The following is a 21,723-nucleotide window of genomic DNA, read 5'->3' on the forward strand; positions in this document are numbered from 1 at the left end:
TCCTGATATTACAACATGAACTGAAAATGACTTTGTCAAATATGCTACTGCCTGAAGCCATTCTCAAGCATACTGGGAATGCTGGCTACCAAATCAAGCCCCAGATAACACACAAATCCATCCTAATAAAACTACTGGAAATAAGGTGCAGAAGCTCTACAATTGCTGCAAGGTATTTGCAAGGTTTTGTTTCTTCACAACTATTTTTGTTTCTTAAGGAGAAGTCAGATAACATCCTGAGGCTGAAGATAACATCAAGTAGCTGAAGGGAGCAGGCTGCTTCCTGCCTATGCATGACAGGCAGATGGGGATCCCATCTGTTATTTTTAGATCCTTAAATCTGAGACATATCTTAGTTAAGTCTGTCCCGTGCTGAGGAAGGGCCATGGATAATGCAGGTACTTAAATGCCAGTGTTGTCTGGAAAGGATAGCCTCAACCTACCAAAAAATACTATAATACTGAAAGAAGTTCTCCAGACTCTAAAATAATTAGCCTATAGTACTTTTAGAATGGCTCAACACCCATTAGATACAAAGCCAGGAAAAACACAACTGATATGCCTGGTTATGTTTTGGTTTAGTTTAGCTTTTTTTTGTTTGGTTTTGGGTTTTTTTGGCTTAAAACCTTCATTGCTAAATGGCCACATTTTCAAGACATTTTAAGAAGATTTTCTTTTTCACTGATGATGCTCATTTATACCAGCTGAAGATATGTCAAAACTTAGAAAAATAGCACACAAGACTACAAATCAACAGAACTCTCTCATGGCCTCCAAGCAAAAAATTCTTGTTTAAGTACCCCTTCATAGAGTTTGGTAGGGACTCAGTTCCAGGTGGTGTTGTCAGTTTCCAGATCTCTGCTCTGGTGATAGTAAATGCTCCAGGGAGAAGACAAAAGCAAGTCAATTAATCTTTTCTGAAATATTAGAGCCATAACCCAAAAGTCTGCCCAGTTGAATAATCAAGGTCTGTGAGCTCTCAACAACATTAAAATGTTCAAAAACATTCCAGAATTAAAAAAAATAAAAAAAAAAAAAAAGAGAGATGGAAAATGTGGAAAATGTGGACTAGTGCAGCATTCAAATGTCACATGGTGAGACAATACATTCAGACTCAGAAAACACAAGCACCTCTCAGCAGCTACTGAAAAATTGCTGAACATGTGCATCATTGTGGTTTAATGGATTCAGCTTAGACTGGGGTGAGAAGGGAAATATATAATCTCAATGTCAGTGCAATGGACATCTCCCTGCATTTCCTTCATTCTTTATTCTCTGTGTGGACACAAAGATATCCGGATACAAAGTATTTCTGAAAACCCACAGAAGAAAGAATGTTCCTGCCCACATGTAATGAATGGGCAGAGGGAAGCAGAAATATAAGCATCTTGTTTTGAAATACAAACAGTTGCTCTGAAACTCTGTGTGCCATTACACAAAACATGCAGGTGTGGACACAGACATGAAGACTTCCAACCACTGAACTGCAGAATCAGGAGTTAAAGTTGCCTTTTTCTAAGTAACCACACCCCCATCACCAGTTCTGTCTAGAAAACCCTTCAGACAGAACTGAAGCTGGGAACATGGCATTCACAAGAATTCCAACTCTCCCAAATCCTGATGGATCTGGAGCTGGTCAGAAACATCTCTGTGAAATTTGTGAGTACAGTTTGCCTCTGCATCAGGCTCTCTGTCAGGAATACCTTCCTCCTGATATGCTGAATGTCATGGAAACTTTAAAATTGGGTCTATATTTAACACCTTAACACATTTGTACTTGAAATAATGCTCAAGAGAGTCCCTGGGTTATTGTCCCTAAGGAAGAACTTATGTAAAAGGGGCCTGCCACTCTCACCTCTCATGAGACAATAGCCAAGAACTTCTCTCAAGTTAATTACAGCTTAGCATTCATGTGAATCCAAAATTACAAAGCCTTGACACTACTTGAATGGGTACTTAGATAAGATTTGTTTTGACAGTGGTTTGCAAGGGCAGCTGTGCCAATTTGTGCAGTTTTTATCTGGAAGAGACCATTCCAGTCTCTCAGAAATACAAAAACAGTACTGCAAAACTCAGCTTTGCCAGAAAAAGGTGCACCCACACAAAGTCATTTTATACCCCCAAAATCACTTAATTTATTTCTCCTCCCTCCCCTCCAGCATTACGGTAAAGTCAGTTTTAAGTATGGAAGAAAAAAAACCTGCAGCATAAAAGTTTGGTGCTAGACACTAAGAAAACCCTCCTAACAGCAAGAACAGTAGAAGAGAGTGCCTGGGAAGGCAGGCGAGGTCATGTGAGGTCTTTAACATCAGAGATTATTTAGTAGAGATGAATTAAACACCCTGGAACAATTTAGGCCATGCTGAATCTGGCATCACCTTTATGAGGTTGGCCTGGAGGAGCTTTCGAGGTCTCTCCCCAGACCCAGCTTCCTCTAAGTCTGGTCCTAGTGCTCTCATAGCTATGTCTAAGGGCTGCTGTGCTCAGATTTTATTCTAAAATAATAGTTCTTCTTACTGATATCTTCTTCAGAAATGTTACCACTCCTGTTAATATTTGAGTTACAGTACATCGAGGTTGGATGTTTGTGTTCTACCACCCAGCCAATTAAAGCAAAGGAGGTTCAAGGGAACAAAGAAATCTACTGGCTTTGTGCCAGCATACTCTGATTTTAATTGACAGATACATCAAATTCTGTCTTCAAGCAATCCAACAACATATGCTTTTGTCAGAACACTTAACCTAATTTCTTTCTATGGTAGTCATAATTCTGAGTGTCTGCTCAATGATACCAGTTGGTCTTTGATCTAGTCCTCTCAAAAGATGCTGTTGTAAAAATTCTAAGTACTGAAAATGTGCAAACTACTTTACAAGAACATCTCGGTGGTATTTGAGCTGCCAGTTTGTCAGGGGTATTTCCCGCTGCCTGGAGATTGTTCTTCAATGCAGGACACTGAAGTGAGCTGTCACCACCTCACACCTTCCCTCAAATATGCCTATGCAGAAGGACTAAGTAGTCCATGTTAATCCCACACTACTTTTTTATAACCTGTGTGTATCCCTTCTTTTGGCCAGGCCATGGGAGATGAATCCTGCTGTTTATTCTACCAGATATTTTTAAAATGAATTTTCTCTACAGCTTTGCTTTTTCACAGGTAAGCCAGAATTTCTGACTGGATTGAATAAAGACAAAAAATTCCTTGATAGCTAACGCAAAATTTCCAGTCTTTTCATTAGTTAATTGTTATTGACAGTGGATGGTTTTGTAAGTTCGGTGATTTCTCATTGCATAATTCAAATTAAAAGGCTTTAATGATCATTTCTACTAGCAATCTCTACCTATATGTGAGAGGCTATGGCCTCCTGATAATCATGGAAGATGATCTGCCTTTGTAAAACTATAAAGAAGAATTAAATATAAAGAAATAAATCTTTCCCTGGGGTCTGAATAGCAAAATAATGGAAGCTGTCCAAAGAACATGCAGTAGGGATGAAAGGTTTTTTTGCATCTGTAAATTAAAGAGGACTGAGAATGAAAAAAAGCAGTATCTAGAATTGAAAAATGATGCAGTCCCAAAAAAATTAATGACAAGAAAACCACAAAAATGTTGGATAAACTGATGTTTGAAAAGACCACTGGGCTTGGCTTTGTAACAAGGACATTGTCAAATGTGCCTGAAGATGCCAATCTTTTTGTGACAAAGAAATTCTATGTATTTGTTATCACTGATTTCCTCTCAAATGAAAACAGTCAGAGGCAAAAAAGAGCTGCAGCACTCTTTTGGCTTGTAAATAACCTGCATGAACCCAAATTAGTAGGCACCAAATTATTCTGAGAGGTCAAGAAGATTTCACAACACTAAACTCATAGTGCCTGGTATCTAACAAGCCTGTGAGGCATTGTTAAGGACAAGATCTCAGCCCTGGCACTGAACATGGTACCTCACGAGCAACCAAGAATGCAAAGCCAGGAAGTGACTTCTGGAATGCCCAGGCTTTGCTATGGAGATCACATCACCTCTCACTTCCCACAGAGTTTTGGGAGAGTGATGACAGTCTCTCACAGAATTTTTAAACAGTCTAAATTCTCTTCTTACAGGGAGAAAAATAAGTTAATATAACACTGTGCTCTCCGAAGTACAAACCCGATGTGCTCAAGAACATCTGCTCAGCCCTTCAGTGGGACTTGCCTGCAGCATGGAGTTCCTGTTCCCCAGAGAGGGAAGTTTACAGTGTGGTTACAGAAAATGAGATGTTGCAAAGCCAGGCCACAGTGCTGGGGCACAGCAACTGCTCTGCAGTACTGGTCAGAAATATCTCTGCACGCACAGAGCAGCAGGTGGGAATGCAGCAGGGCAGGAATGGGCAGCAGGCGTTTGCTGAAGGAGAACTGAGTAGATGGTATTTCAAACCCCCACTCAAGCTTCCTCACAGTCCTGTCCTCACACAGCCATGCCTGGAGCAACAACGCTCACTGCACACAGAAATGTGTGAACACTATGTACACAATTGGACACGCTCAGGTCGCTCAGGCCTCAAATAGATTGCAAAGAAAATCAGTATAATAACAAAATACATCACTGACTGGAAAATATCAGGAAATATTTACATGCAATTTTCATCTGAATTGACACATTTCCTGACACATTTGACAGCACTGTCACCACATCAGAAAAGAAAAAAAAAAGTGATTAGTAAAGTCTACGTGTTCTAATGAAAATCAAATGAAAAGATCATATCATGTTTGCCACAGTGAGGCTCAAATAACTGGATGGAGTCAGATTGTTCCCATCTGCTGGGATAAATAAGAAGATCCAAAGACTGTGGTCTTTGCCCAGATGCCGATTTTTCCTGACTAGTGGTTCTCTGGGCTATGATATTTCCTCCATGCACATATGAGAGCAGACATTATAAAAGTATCAATGGTTTCACCCCATCCCACCAAATACTACTGGCTTGCATTTAGTATCATTCATTCTGCTAAGTTCTGTGATTAGAATATGTTTAAATTAGTTTCATTTCATACCTCATTGAAGAATTATTTGATAATTTCTTAGAAAGAAATTATTCAACAATTAATTGAAAGTCATGCTACTAAACCCCACATTCTTCACTTTCAGAAAAATTAAGTATTTGGAGAGAAATTAAATTATTTTTATATCAAACTATGCTTTATAACTTATCATTTACAGTTAATAAGAGATTTACAAGCTGCCTTCCATGTGAAAGTCTTGCTCACTTTGTGTCACCTGCAGCCTTACAGCATGTGAGAAACATGGTGACAATTAGTAATGTTAAAATGTAGTAATGCCAAAATGGCTTTCCAGCTGTCAATAAATTACATACTTTGTACACTTACATAGAGCAGATCTGCAGGTATCATCAACCCAAAAACCTAATCTATCCCTCATAATGAGGAAAACATTGATTTTCATTTCAGAAGCCCGAGGAAAGCTAATAATGAAGCTATAGATGCTGCTGGAGCACAAAGGAAGTGAAATGGCGGTCTTAGAACATGATTCTTTCTTGTTTGAAAGACTATTCTTTCCATTAAGTTATCTTCTTTTACAGCTGTGCAAACAAAGGATGGGGACATGTGGAATGACTTTAAAAAATAAATGCTCTTTCATGGCTAACCCTAAACAGGAAAACATTCAGTTGGCTATATAATATAGGCCATTGCAAGTCTGGGTCACTGTAGTTCACCAAAAATAATAAAGTAAATGGCAGGCAGTTATAAAACCAAGAAATGTGACTTTGTGGAAATGATTCTGCTGATAGCAGTACCTAAATATTTAAGAGACACTGAATTGCAAAGTTTAGGGGGCTCAGTAATTGTAAAACAGTTCTTATGTGTTCAGAACTCAAAGAGGGCCAATTGCCCAAAATCTGTGGCAAAAATCCTAAAACATTTTAGTGAGACCTGGACTAGCCCCAGCCTCAGTTTCAGAAACAAAACACCGGGCTAATGATGTTTTAGTTACAATTCTGTGATTTCAGAGTAATCTGCTGAAAAGCCAGTGTTGGCTCCTGTTTCTCACTGCTGCAGTGCATGCCAGAACCAACCTGGCTTCATCCAGTATCCACATCCAACTCCAGCTGACCGTAAATCACTGCAGAAATTCAGCTGCTAATTACAATATTCCACATGGTTTTTCTCAAGCTAAACAGTTTACTCACGTTCAGTTGGAATGGCTGTCAGAAAGAATTATTTTGGCTCTCATCTGTCAATAGGCAATTTAAAGATAAACAGCCTTTGGTTTTAGAATGTATTAGCATGTCTACCTGCTATAATTTTAAAAAATATTTTATATGCTTTTCAGTGTAAACTGATTGTATGCATGGCAAACACATGGCTTGCTTTGTCAAAGTAATGGAATACAGAGATTAAGTCATTAGGCACCAGGCTGATATACTTTTCAGGCATTAATATCAAGTTGGACTATGGGCTTGAATAATTTTCTCCACATATATTGTTTTTATAATTGAGTAAGTAACTTAAATATATTAAAATGATGCAACAAACAAGCCTTCTTAAATTTTTCAATTAAGGGCTGCTGTGGTTTAATTATATATGGAATCAGGTAGAAAACTACTGTAGTGTTGACTGCCAAATGAGCCTGTTTCATGATTGATTCTGTCACACTCCTACAAACTGAGGCATACTTACATGCATATGTGTTTCATTTCTTTCATTTTTAACAACAATGGAAACATTATAATTCCTACTGTCAAAAATGTAAGTTCATAGTTTCTAGAGCTGAGAAAAATAATTACCTCAGTCACATTAAGAACATAAGACAAAAGAGATCAGCTGGGTCACTGAATTCAGCACCAGCTTACAGACAACTTTGACTTTTAGCTCTGTTAGAAAGTTCTGAGAGAAAAATTTCTTTACTTGGAATAATCTGTTTTAGCCTGAAAAAGGGATCAAGAAGAACTGGCTGCATTTTTTTCCTGTTGCAGTAAATAAAATCCAGGTTGCAAAGGGTGAGATAGACAAATTTTAAGAACCCAAAGGGCATTAGGACAGATTTGCAGAACATAGTAGGCATTTAAAGTTACAGATAAATTCTTGCTGATGTATTCCAAAATGCCCAAGCAGATTGAGAGATTTAAGCCAAATTGTATCAATCATAGCATATGGCCCTTAATGACCAGAATGAATCAATTTCATTAATTGATACATCAATTTCATTATTATAATGAAATGAAATTACTAATGTTTCTCTTGCTTATTAAATTATTTTAAATGCAAAATGTTTCATAAATGTACTTTTAAAAAAGTATACTGCATCTTTAAGTCAACTAATAAACATATTTTTCTCTATGGTATATTAACTCTACTTACCAACAAGATGCATCTATATACAAGTTTAGACTAAACAGGAATTATCTAGTAGATTAGAAAGAAATTATCAACAAATGGACAATCAAAGAAAGTGAGCATTGAGCCATATACTTGCTGAAATTAATGTGTGTCTATGGAATTAAAGAAGAGATGTAGGCCCCTACAGCAGGACTTGGGAGAAATCAAAACATTCAATTCCAGAAGTACAAACTGAAATAATGATTTTACAACTGCTAGCTAACAGGAATTTCCTGCCTTACTGTCAGGCACTGTGGGTAATTCCCTGGGGGTTGCCAGGAAATTGCTATACCCAGACTGGGTACAGCCCCTGTGGTGCCCTCAGAAATGTCATTACACAGTAGAACACAAGGGGTTTACTGCCTTAGCTTCTTTACCAATAAACAAGAAAAACTTCTTTTTCTAAGAGAGTCTTTAAAATAAAAATTCAGGTTGCTCCATATTACAACCCATGAATTAAATCAGTAACTACAATCATTCCTCTTTGGTTAATGTGGCTCTAATGGTTTTCAGGGTTCTTCTGAAAAAGAAAATTATAGAGAGATGTGGCAAGCAAGTAGATCAATAAGACTCCAAACTCAAACTCATGAACACTGAAATAGTTCTGGTTCAAGACTCTTTGTCATTGCAGATCCTCATTCTAAAGACACAAAGGAAAGGACTGGATCCTGGTTTTTCTGTTTCAGAATTTTTTGTGACTACAAAAAAGGTAAAAGGTACAGTGTAATACCACTTGATCTAGCCCAGGAGATGTAAGCAGATTTTAAGGCAAAGGAAATAGTTTTTCAGTATAAATCCCAAACTTTTTTCTCCAGGACCCTACCTTCTTTTGTGTACAAGATGGGGCTGCAATGACGATGACTCCAGGTTTGGCTAAGTAAAACTTGTCTGTCTAGAACTTTGAGTAATTTTTGTAAAAGACAGATAGTATATAGGGCTGTTGGAAGATTGAAAGAAGAAAGATTATCTCTTTGTCAAAGAATTTGCATACAGCCTCAGAGAAGGGGCCTGTGTCCCTGCTTCAGGATGTGATACACGTGGTGCTGAGCAAGCTGCTCAAACAAGGTTTGGCCCAGCTTTTGTCAGCAGAGTTTTCAAGCCAGCTGCCCAGGGTGGTGCTGCCAGGGAGCCCAGCACTTCTACAGCACAGCTGGGCGCTTGTCACTGAGAGAGACCATTTACAACAGCATGTAGTGACCAGGGGGAATGGCTTACAACTGAAAGAGAGAGTGCTTAGATCACATTCTAGAAGAAATCCTCTGCTGTGGAGGTGGTGAGGCACTGGAACAGGTTCCCCAGAGAAGCTGTGGATGTCCCATCCCTGGTTGTGTCTGAGGCCAAGATGGATGGAGCTCTGAGCGACCTGGTCCAGTGGAAGATATCCCTGCCCATGGCAGAGGGGTTGGGACAAGATGATCTTTAAGGTTCTTTCCAACCCAAACTGTTCTATGATGGTTCTATGATGAAGTGTGGTATGGTATTTATAATAGCAAAAGTGGAAAATGCTCTTGTTTCTGAAAAATGTGTCCCAAAGCTTTTGGCATTGGTGAACATTTTTAGACAACTTTTTAAGAAGAGCAGGGAGTTTATAAACTATAAACACAGAATGGGATTAAGATCTGACTGTACAAAGGTGGTTAAAAATTAATTATTTTCTTGTGGCCCTGCAGAAGATGCATTCCTGCCATTGCAATTGCACTGGATTCCTGCCAGTGCAATCTGGATCTCTCTGTTCAGCATCTTGTGCTTGCACAATCCATTCAGATGTGTTTTACCTTCCCCACATCTTAGTAATCACTTCAGCATCCTACATTCCTGTGAAAAGAGCCTGAAACTCCATGACTCCCTAAAAACAGGAGTTTTAGGCAACCTGACACTGACATCCCTCTTGGATATAGTGTTCAGGTGTGGCAAAAGCACCATAGAAACACAGAGGATAAAAGAAATGAAAATGTTCTGTGCAATGCTTGGATAATTTGAGTTAAACAAGATGTGGAGCCATGCTGTTTATGAGGAAGATAAAAAGAAATCCGCAATTGCTACCAGTTTACTAAATGAGGCAATGGACTTAAGAGGAAAAAAAGAACAATGATTGTGTACATAAACACTGTAACTTGCATTTAAACAAATGGCAGGGAAATGGAAGTTGTCTGGGCAATACTAATGCTGACACTGCCTAACTTCTAAGTGCTTGACTTCATAGCCTTAATGCTAACATTTTTTAGTCATAATATATTATTAGCTGCAACCAATTAGGGATGCTATGGCTCCTGCCGGTAACTGGTAAAATTTGCATTTAAATACGGAGAAAGATTACTACTGGCTATACTGTATTATTTAATTATACAGTCAGTTTAGAAATGAAATTATATCTGAAGCATTTGAGTGATTCCCTTGAGCAGAAATGATGTAATAATTATTGCTGCAATTGGCATGAGGAAACTTTGCTGAAAGTCTAGAATTTCACCTAATCAGGCAATTTGATTAGTGGTCCATACGCAGCAGCACTCTGTGCTGCTGCAGAGTAATCTCAAAATGCACTGCAAGAAAAGTAATCACAGTAACTATGGACACTTTTTCTCACGGATCAAATTTATTAAGTTTCAAAAGTCAGTTCAGAATAATGTAATTAGTGTAAATTCAATACCATGATGGAAAAACCCACAACCAACCAAGTATGGTTGTTTTAGCTCATTACAATCACCATGAATAAAAATTCTGGTTTCTGCTGAAAATTCTATTTGTGATGCCCAGTAACTGCAGCTGGTAAGATCTGACAGCTTTGTGCCAGACAGAAGATCACATACCACAGACCCTGTGGCTTTGAAGACACAGAGGTTTCTAAGTTCCTTTCTGGGAAAAGAGGCATTAACAAGAAGGATGCATGTGTGCACACAGCTTTCTAATAAAAGTAGTGTGGGCAGTCTGATGGAAAATAAGAATATGCTCCTTCTGCCTGGCATTGAAAAGTCCACTCTTCAACTAAAACTAAAAAATAAATGCATATGAAAATACCAACTCAACAAATTTATACACAAATACATTCAAAAAACACAAAGGCAATAAAAGCAAGTTCTAGAGACAGCACAAAATTTTTTCCCTGGACTTTGAAAATACAGAAATAGAAGGATGTAAGATCCCAATAGCATTACAGTCTCGTAACAAGACAAGGATGGAAAAAATTAAGTATATTTCTCTGGAGAGAGAATGGCACGCTGAAGACCCTGGTCATTTTAGTCACTGGTGAAGAGCCCCCAGGTTTAGGTGACTGAATGGACAGATCAACCACTGCACATTCACAGGCCAAGCCCTGAGCTTAGGCAGGGTTGACAATTAGCTTTCTAAGGTGATGCCACCATCAAGCCCTGCCTTTGGCTGCCATCAGCCTCTTGTTGGGATGGGTGCTCTGTCATCTGGTTTGTAAGCCCAACTGCTGGCTTGTCCTTTCTGTCAGATGATGTCACACTACTGCCTCGTGGTCATTCAGCTGCAGGGCTGAGTGCTAGCTCCTGGCCCTTGTCCTTGGGCAGAATGCCTGCTCCCAGACCCCAGCTTTATTTCACAGGAGTCATTGGCCTGCATCTTGCCTCCTGTGCAGTTCTTACTGCCCCTTTTCACCAGCCAGTGAACACTCAGGCTGTTCCCATGTTTTACACAAGGTCAGTGGTGCACCCAGCCCAGCCTCCAGGCCCCAAGAGAATCCAGTGGTGCTTTGGGTCAGAACCACCATTCAGGGTCCCAAAGTGTAAAATGAGGGCACAGAGGCAGGGAACCTCCCACGTACAGAATCAGACAGAAGTAGTACATTTTTTTAGATCATAAATGCTTTTGAGCCTGCAGCTGCTTCTTGCACGTCTTGGCTCTGAGGTGAGAGAGGAGCAGCAGGTTTCTAATCACCTATCCATGAGTGGCACATTAGAAATATTCCCAGATATATTACACAGTACTACAAGCTCTGAGATGCCAAAGATACCTGAGAAAATACAAGAACAGGGCCGACCATGGGACAGGAGAGTTTTTTGATTGCTTGACATGCAACAATGTTAATAAAGTATAAGGTATCTAGCTTAAGTGCTTAGGAACAACCCAAATAGAAGGATTAATACCTGGCTGGAGTTGTACTTCAGACTTCAGTATGGTCACCCACCACCACTGTGAACAAGCCTCTCAGAGTAGGAACAGCAGGACAGCTTTAGACCCAGCAGAGTAAGCACATGATGGTCTGGCATAAAGTGCCATTTCTAGATTTCTCTAGCAATTGCTGCTCCTTCACGGAACATTAGCTATCCTAGATTGAGTAAATTCTCTCTATCAGTAAAGAATACTCATTAATTTAAAAATACAAATCTCCTTTTGCTTAGCACAGAGAATAAAAATGTGTATTTTGACAGTGTATCTGAGGAGGGAGCTAACAGAGCTCAGGACTATACTGTAATGATCCTGATGAAAAATTACTAGCATCAAATCTTAGATACTGTTCAACTATAACGAAACCAAGCAGCAAGAATAATAAGGAGGAAAAAGCCAAACCCTTCCTTTACTCCTATCTCACCTACACCATAGTGTAATTCCATGAAATTTTTTAAAAAGCCCACAGAAGAGGAAATCCATGCAAGCAGGGAAAGACATTTTACTTTGGTGTCTAGAAAAGAATTGTAAAGAATTGTAAAGAATCCTGCTAAACTGTTTTACGATGTGATGAACATACCAGATGGCAGTAACACAGGAACAGCCACAGGGCTTGCTCATTTTGTACAACATTACAGATCTCCATCAGAGAGACCAGTGCTGAGAGACCCAGCGATGGCCCTCGCCACAAACTCATTTCCACTGAGATTCTAATCCATTTCTTCAAAACTGTGGAAGGGAGAAAATGTAAAAAATCAGTTTTGCAATGAAATAAAACCAAAACCCAACCAGCAGCCTCTAGAGAGTTGTTTTTCATTTAAGCTGAGTTTAAAATGCTTACGCATCTCGTTACTACAGTAGGGAAAATGCAAGTGTGATGGGCTGTTAGGAGGTTAGTCATTATCCCTTATATGGGGATAATATATATGCTGAGATTTGTTCTGTTTTTGAAAAGGCTTTACTGCAGATTTCATTTTTTGTGACAAAGGTAAGAAAAATGACCTTTTAAAATGTGTGGATCCAGCTCCTAGACTGCAAGACTAGGAAGGTTCTAGTCATCCAGTGATCCCTGCAAGGTCATCCAGTCTGGTCCCTGAACACAAACCAGGGGATTTTAACTCCAGATTTTAATTTAGTTTAGTATCACCAAACTGGAGAAAAACAGAAACATGAAATCATGGAATGACTCCTCTATCCCTGCTTGCTCCAGGCTGGCACTTCAGCTGTGCAGTTTGGACCTGAAGAATATCCTATGCCACTTGTAAGTGACATTTCTCTTCTGCATGAGCCAGATCTGGTCATATGGACTCAAACCTGGCATTCTGAATGCCAAGAGAATGACTGGCCCTAAAGCTGGCACAAGAAAACAGCAAAGAAGATTGTGATGGATATGGAAAAGAACAGAAAGACTCATCATGAAAGCAAATAGGATTTCTCTAATGTTTATTTTTGCATGCAAGGTGCTCCTAAGGAACATTCTGATGAGACAAATTGTTAATGGGTTTGGTTGGTGAACTACACACAGTGAGAGATGCAGAAGCTCTTCTGATGGACACATTTGATCTTAGAGCACAGGATAAACATCTATCCTCAATGCATTTAATTAAACTCTCCTACATTCTGAAGAAACAAATGAAAATAAAGCAACCAAACCACAAATGATAAATGGAGTATTATTATTATTTATGCTTTCATAATGAAAAATGTTGGAAAATAAACAACTGAAAAAACCCCACACTGAAAAGCACCTACTGAACAGCTACCCCCAGGCTCTGGGGACTAAGACTGCAACATTTACACACTTAGATAACTACATAGACTCTGCTGGATCCACTCATCTCAAAAGAATAATTTTCATGTTTGACTTGTAATCCTTCCCTACATGGACTGGAACATAGAAAGGAGCAGCAGCCTGCTACCTCAGAAGTTTAGGCTGTTGTGTGAGAACTACAGGAGCAGGCTGCAGGTAATCCTGTAAAAATCAGTGTTCCTACCACAGCCTGAGACAAGTACATGGAATGGTGGCAGTGTAACAGCTATCAAAAGGTTGAGTCCAAACTTGAGCCCAAACTCCATAAAATATCATTGGTTTTATGTTTTCTTTCCCTGAGTAATTCCAGTAGAGGTAGTGAGATCTTATCTAAAGCAGCTGCTAAAACACAGTACTGCTGATACTTTAAGAAGTAGAAAGGATGAAACCAAGAAGCAGCACAAGCTGTTTACTGTTTCTGTGTGAACACTCTCCCTCCCCTACGTCTCCTGCATGCCCAGAACCATGGTACACATGCACATACTCTGGAGGCTGACTCTCTGTAGGACTGTCACCGCTTTGGAGAGGACTGTTGAGTTTGGCCTCCGGTCAAAAGTCTGATAAGCTGCTTTTATACCTCCTCCAGGGCTGAGGGTCCCCAAGGGCCTTCTTGAATTAGAAGGTGTTTTCTTCATTGCTTAAAACAACGTGGTTTATTTTTGTTTGCTTGTTTTTATCCCAGATCAACTAAAACAATCTGTCCTGAAGCAGGAAATATAAAGAAGACAAGCTACTTCTGCTTTTGTCATGAGACAAATTTGCCAAGATCAACCTCAACCATACTGTCAAAAACACTACCCCTTTACAGAGGGAACTAGCATACCCTGCCTTCCTTGTGTTTTCCAGGAGGGCAGCCCTCCCACAGCAGTTGCCCCAAGCTCCAAACATAGCAGCCAAGCTATGGATTTTTAGCAGCCAAGCTGAGCCCTTGGTGTTCCTCACCAATGCCAAATCTCCAGGCAGCAGCTATGGAGACTTTTCACTGGGAGCTGACATAATTGATACAATTGTAATTGCAGATGGCTGTTTGGTCAGCCTTCAATGCCTGTGGATCAATGAACTATCTAATTAGAAATCTTGAGTTAGATTTATAAAATTATACCCACTGCTATTAAATTTGCATGTCTCAAAGGAGATATATTTGAATTTCTGTAACGAGATGCTCAGCATGTTTGCTTTAAAGTATTTCCCACATTCTGATGTTAGACAGTGTGTTTATAGGAGGGTCCCAAAAAGATACTTTTAATTACTTTAAAAACAGTGAAAATAAGTCAAAATCTAGATGTACTTTTTAGCTTGTGTGTCGGTGCAAAGACTCTGCCTGCAAGCGTTCTTGGTGTTGGACTCAGAGTTTAGAAACAAACTGTACTTTTGTTTCCTAATGAGTAAATTGTAGTTTTAACAATTAAAGGACTCCCCAGATTTTACTGTGGTGACCAGTGACAGGACCCAAGGGAGTGGCCTGAAGTTATTGTCAGGGGAGGTTTAGGCTGGATATTAGAAAAAGGTTCTTCACCCAGAGGGTGGCTGGGCACTGGAACAGGCTCTGCAGGAAGTGGGCAAGCACCAAGGTTGGCAGGGTCCATTTCAACCATGCTCTCAGGCACATAGTGGGATTCTTGGGGCTGTCCTGCCTGGAGCTAATAATAATCCTTGTGGATCCCTTCCAAATCAGCTTATTCTGTGATTCTGTGAAAGATGAACTTTGCTTTTCTCGTAAACTCCAATAAACTTACAAAAACATCTGGAGCTCTCCTTGGCTGGACTGCATTGCCCTTGAAGTTTTCTCTCTCCTTACTTGGTTATCAGCAAGGAACAAGTTAAAAATATATATTCCAGCATTGATTCTTCTATTCTTCAGGTCATTAAAAAAATTTATTACATGTTTAAGCCTTACCAAATATTGTAGGAGCAATTGCTGGGTTGTGTCTTAAGTACTACCATCATTTTATAGATTAAATTGTGCTTTAGTGCAAAATTCCTTCTTGTATTTTATAGACAGCAGAATGATTAAATGAATTTAATTATTTTTCCTAGAATAAATCAGCATATATGGAGATGATGAAATATTTAATAGAGATATTACCTCGATTAGGGAATAATTCTGCTTTTGCAACATTGTTTACAAAAATGATGCTATTCCCACTCTATCAAAGGGACTGCTCACAAGGGTAAAGTGTGCCTTGCTTGACCTCATCCTTATTCATTAATGCCTGTAAAAACTCCATTAGACTACTTACAGAAAACACACAGAAAAAGAATACCAATAATCTTACTAATATTGCACACAAACTAATAAAACTCTCTGGCACTGCTAGAGCCCTCTGGATTATCATCTCAGCCTTCTTATTATCTCTAACTGCAGTGCCAAACCTGCAGCAGTGGAAATTTTTTTGCTAATAACTAAGGGTATAAAGATAGTAATTTTTTTTCCTGCTAATTTATCCTGATTTTAATCAGATAAATTACTGATGAACACATTTCAGTTTTTGCTATATATTAAAAAATACATGAATGAATGTATTTTTGTATGTATGAATGTAATACAGCTGTGGGCACAGATGAATTATTTCAATTCACTGCACCCACAGCTGTATTATCTTAGTCCCTTCTGCAGTTTATTTTCCTGATGAACTCAATTGGAAGAATCTTTATGCCACTGCTTAATAAGTTCCTGACCAGACAAATAGGTGAATATAATTACAGAACCATAGAATCACAGAATGGCTTGGGTTGGCAGGAACCTTAAAAGCCATCTAGTTCCCAACCTCGCTGCCACGGACAGGGACACATTCCACTGGACAGGGTGCTCAGAGTTCCATCCAGCCTGGCCCTGCTCACCCCCAGGCAGGTGGCACTCACAGCTCCTCTGGGGAGCCCCAGTGCCTCAGCACCCACAGCAAACAATTGCTCCTTAACAGCTGCACTGCCAGCCCTCCCCAGTGAATACTGCCTGCAGCTCTTCCTCTTTCACTTTCAATTGCTTTCTGTCTTTCTCAGTCTGTACCCAGAACTCACATGTTTCGTCTTCACTTCCATTTCCTCATTCTTTACATGACTTCAACACTTTTTATTTTATGAGAGCCTTCAGGTAAGACCCTGCTTTGTGCTACATGAGTCTCTCCACTGATCTAAGCTCAAGTCTGGTGCTTTTCTCAGGCTTTCTTGAATCACAGTAACAGACCACAGCTTCTCCACAGGCTGTTTGGTCATGGCTCTTAACTCCTCCACTGTGTTAGCACACCCTTGGATTACTAATATCAGTTGCCAGCATCTTTAGCAGGATTGCTACACCACCAAAATTTAACAATCACTTCTCATTCTTTCCAACCTGATCTACAGCCCAGATGACATTTTTTAGTTACTATTCCTCCCACAAAGGAAGGAAAGAATCCACGATATTTCACCCACTGAAAAGTCACTAATCTCATCCCCTTCTCCTGACACAAGTCCATTAGTATCACCACACCATAGGAGGTGCAGGGTATCTCAACAATAGCTCTTCCTGCTCCCACTCTTCCTAGACAGTGAAGATTCCTTAACTGACTGCAATTTCCCAAACTAGTAGAGGGACAGCTCAAGAGTCTCTGCTGCAGCCATGGAAAAAGAGCCAAAAGCTTTCGGGCTCAAGAGAAGGCTCTGGGGAAACCTTATTGTGTCATTTTAGGACAAACTTGGGGCATATAAGCAAGATGGGGACAGATTTTTTATCAGGGCCTTTAGAGACAGGACAATGGGTGATGGTTTTAGGCTAACAGAGGGTAAACTCAGTCTACCTATAAGGACCAAGTTTTTAACAATGAGGTTGGTGACACACTGGAACAGGTCGCCCAGAGGTGGTTGATGTCCCCTCCCTGGAAACATTAAAGGCCAGACTGGATGGGGCCCTGAGCAACCAGATCTGGTTGAAGATGGGGCTCACAGCAGTGGGGCTGGACTAGATGAGTTTTAAAGGTCCTTCCAACCCAAACCATTCTGTGGTTCCGTGATCTATCTCCACCCATGCTGGAAGCCTGCAGGACAGGCACACACCAGGGGAACTCAAGTTTTCCAGGCATTTATCCTGCTGCACCAGCTGGTCTCAAGCAGCACTGAACACACAAGAGGTAGTAGCTGTTTCCTACAGTAGAGCACTGCTGCTCAGCTCATTCTGATGACTGTAATGTAAGCAGTCTCTTATGCAAATATTTAATGTCCGATAATAAATCATATCTAAAAAATGCTGTAGAACCTGACTAACCAGATTAATGGGGCCAGATGAATTCTATCTAAAAAAAAAAAAAAAAAAAAAAAAAGAAAGGAAGGGAAACAATAAAAGCAAAGAAAAATCTGCTGTTGGTGGCAGTTCTTACAAAACTTTAATTTTCAGTTGTGTCAAAATGATGTTGACGAATAGTGGTTTAGTTGGAAATTATTTTAATTGTATTTAATGTAAAAACTAAATTGAAGTGCCTTTACACTAATTGAAGTGCCTTTACATTCTGAAACTAAGCTGCTGTTTCTACCACATGAGTCACAAAAACAATGAAAAGAATGTTTATGGTCCAGCGGACTTGCAACTAAACTTCTTAAAGTTCAGTTTGCAATTTAATATATTTTAATAATTTTCCAGTTTGAATCTGGCACTCATTAAGGATGCCTCAGAAGCTCACTTCTCAAGTCCCTGCAGGAAACCCTGTCTATATGTCTACTGCTGTTATCAAATACTTGAGAATGGGGCAGGTAAGAAGAGAGTAATTCCATCAAATTAAGCAAAAATATATTTCAGATGGCTGTGTATTCCCTTGGGATACAATCAAGGGAATTGATTGTCTTCTGTCACAAAGCCTTCAGAGAGATGTGGGATGCCTGAGTAAATTGTGAGGGGTGGAAAAGACAATAGATCTATGCTTAGATACTTGCATTCTTAGACTGACTACCAAAACCAATCCATTGTTTGGTGGCAGTGCACATGACTGGCAGTTTTCATTTGCCACAGACAGCAGCAATAAGAAGATAAAGTGTGCAGTGTCCTTCCCTGCAGCTTTGCATTGCTACCACACTGGCACTGAGACTCCCCAGTGAAATACAGGGCTAGAGTGCCAAGGAGACCTGGGCTGCTGCTGTGGGCTGGCTGGGGGTGGGAATACTTTCTGTAGCCGAACCAGTTTGTGCTGCTTCACTCGTTTGTGACATTACAGCCTCCAGTTTTCACTTCAGCTTCCAGATCCATCAGACTGGAACCAGGACACCAGACAGCAGCAATTCCTGAGCAGTCTCTCCTCACAGCCAATGCAGCAGATTAACTCACTCTCTTCAGAGGTAAGACTGTTCCACCTACACTCACACTAAGAATGAGTTTGAAACAGAAAACCCTAAAAACTGCAAGTGGTATTAGGCCCATTGAATATTTGGCCTCTAGTGAATATTTTTAGAAATTTCATATTAAAATATATATACCAAATATCAGTTTAATAATATGTATTTTGTACAGCAATATTTCAGACTGTTAGAAAGGACCATGCCAAAGACATGCACTGTAGCACTAGTGACAGTCCACTAAAAATAATCTGATTTTTTCTATTCATCAGGATACAGAGCTCAGCACTTGCATAATATTTCTCCCTTCACCTTTGTTTCCTCAATATGGGAACAGCACATAAACCAACCCATGGCACCTTCTCCAGAGCTGTCCTCCTTGACATTCACCCTCTGTTAAATAAATTATCATGCTAAACACGCAACTGTAGCAGTTCCATATGCTTAAGGCCTGAAGCACCTTTTCTAAAGGTTTTCTCATGTCAAGCAGACAATATTTAGTTTTATTATTTGTGCATTAAGTAAAAAGCACAGCAGTCAGTAACTCCTTTTCCTGGCTACACCAGTTAATCCCAAGCTTAGGCTAATGCTACTTTATTTGACTTTTGTAAGGGGTACAAGACTATTTAATTTATGCCATGTAAAACAAAAGCACCCTTGTGTTTGGTTGTATTTTTTTTGTAATCACAGCAGAAAACACCCATTTTAGTATCAGATTCCCCTTGAGATTTGCCACATGTCTAATGGCAAACTATATCTGAAGTGCACAGCATACCACCAATCATTTCCAAGGAATTGGCAGGTATGAGGAAATAGCATGATGAGGTGATTTCTGTCGTAGACATCTTTTTGCGAAAATCTTTTCTTAAGATTTTTTTCCCTTCTGAGAAGCTGAGGCCTCAGAAATAAAATGTAAACAATGGTTATCTGCTGCTGTGGAATGCAACAGGTGGATTTTTGATTGGCCCATCTTAGATGTTTATACTTAATGGCCAATCAAGGCCGAGCAATCTCGGACAGAGATTGAGAGACCTGCTTTTGTTATCATTCTTTGCTATTCTATTCTTAGCTAGCCTTCTGAAATGAACCTTTTCCTTCTATTTCTTTTTAGTATAGTTATAGTGTAATATATCATAAAATAATAAATCAAGCCTTCTAAACATAGAGTCAACATTTTCGTCTCTTCCCTCATCCAAGAACCCCTGTGACCACCGTCACAGATTTCAATGATAACTTTATTGAATGGCATAAATTATAACAACTTTATGGACAACAGAAAGCTGGAAGGAATGGCTCACACCCCAGAGGTCTGTGCAGCCCTGCAGAAGGATCTCAAGAGGTTGGAGAGATGGGCAGAGAGGAAGTGTCTGAAATAAAGCAAAGGCAAATGCAGGACACTGCACATGGGGAAAAATAACCCTCTGCACCAGGACAGCCTTGGGGCCCTCCTACAGGGAAGCAGCTCTGTGGAGAAGGACCCGTGGATCCCGGAGGACAGCAAGCTGCCCATGAGCCAGCAGTGCCCTCGTGGCCAGAAGGCCAATGGGATCCTGGGCTGCCTTAGGAAGAGCGCTGCCAGCAGGTCCAGGGAGGTGATCCTGCCCCTCCACTCAGCCCTGCTGAGGCACATCTGGAGCGCTGTGCCCAGTTCTGGGCTCCTCAGGGCAAGAGAGACATGGAGCTCCTGGAGTGGGTCCCACAGAGGGGGACAAAGATGATCAGGGGAAGGGAGCATCTCTCTTATGAGGAAAGGCTGAGGGGGCTGTGCCTGTTCAGCCTCAAGAAGAAACGACTGAGAGGGAACTTTGTCAACGTCCATCAGTATCTGCAGGGAGGGTGTCCAGAGGGTGTTTCCAGGCTCTTCTTGGTGGTACCAAGCGATAGGACAAGAGGCAACAGGGAAAAACTGATACACAGGAAGTTCCACCTGAATATGAGGAATAATTTTACTGTGCAGGTGACCAAGCTCTGGAACAGATTGTTCAGAGAGATTGTGGAGTCTCCCTCACTGGAGATACTCAAGAACAATCTGGACACAATCCTGTGCAATGTGTTCCAGGATGACCCTGCTTGAGCAGGGAGGTTGGATCAGTGACCCACTGTGGTCCTTTCCAACCTTACCCATTCTGTGATTCTAAGTATTTCCCAGGCATATAGTAACAGATCTTATTAATAATTCTTCTCTAATTACTCTTGAAAGGCCCTTTTGCGTGGAAACACAACATCTGTTATGGCATGTGTACATGTTCCCCTCCAAGTCTCTGATCTCTTCAAATTCAAGTTCTCTATCTGCATTTTCATATTCTGCCTAAAGGACAAATCAACTGATATTAGGGCAGTTTTTTGTGAGCTTTTGATTGCATTACTTTTAGTAACTGTAACATTATAGAACTGCTGGAGTTCTGTACCACATAACAAAATTCTGGCTTTTCCCTACATATTGAATTTAATGAGTTTTCTTTTTTACAAATGGTAATGCTTGAAAGGTAGTTTTAAAAAATCTTAAGTTGTTGAGCCTAACAGTGTAGAGTATTCCTCCTCTTAAAGGAAATTGTGGCTTCTGTAAATAGAGGAAAAAATTCAGGGAACGACATGTGATAAATATCCACCATAACATTTATTACTTAATAATTAGGAAAAGAAACAAAACTATTACCATTAAAGTTGTGCAATTTGCACAACCTAATACAGTGGCAAATTAGTCCTCCTACAGTTTGTAGACTTACCTGTAATATGTTCAGTACAGCTAAATTCACAATACAGGAAGAAAGAATATTTTCACAGTACAGGAAGTTTTTAATGGACAACTTTGAATTCAGGTATGGTAAAAACCCTTTAAAAATAGATTTAAATTTGGTATATGTATGAAGGTTGTATAAATTTCCTAAATTCCCGCCTGATTCTCTGATCTCCTCCAGAATTTATGAATTATAAATAGCTGCAAACTGGTAATTATATTGCAATTAAAGATTTATATTCTCAGCATTTGGTTTTTCAGAGTTTTGCAGAAAAATAAATAAATCAGCCTTAACAAGCGAGTGGTACCAGCAGTGTACTTTCAAATGGGACCACACTTGGTGACAAGGTTAGTGTCATTGTGTGGCTTGGATTGTATCCT

General features: G+C 39.9%; 1 protein-coding gene across 1 annotated transcript in view; it reads right to left on the reverse strand.

Moving 5' to 3' along the window:
• The window catches only part of ANO6 (anoctamin 6), a 71,818-nt gene that overhangs the window by 45,575 nt on the left and 4,520 nt on the right, over positions 1-21,723 (reverse strand). The gene's annotated exons all lie outside the window — the stretch shown is intronic.

The sequence above is a fragment of the Melospiza melodia genome, chromosome 4 (assembly GCF_035770615.1).
Source record: "Melospiza melodia melodia isolate bMelMel2 chromosome 4, bMelMel2.pri, whole genome shotgun sequence".
NCBI classification, from domain to species: Eukaryota; Metazoa; Chordata; class Aves; order Passeriformes; family Passerellidae; genus Melospiza; species Melospiza melodia.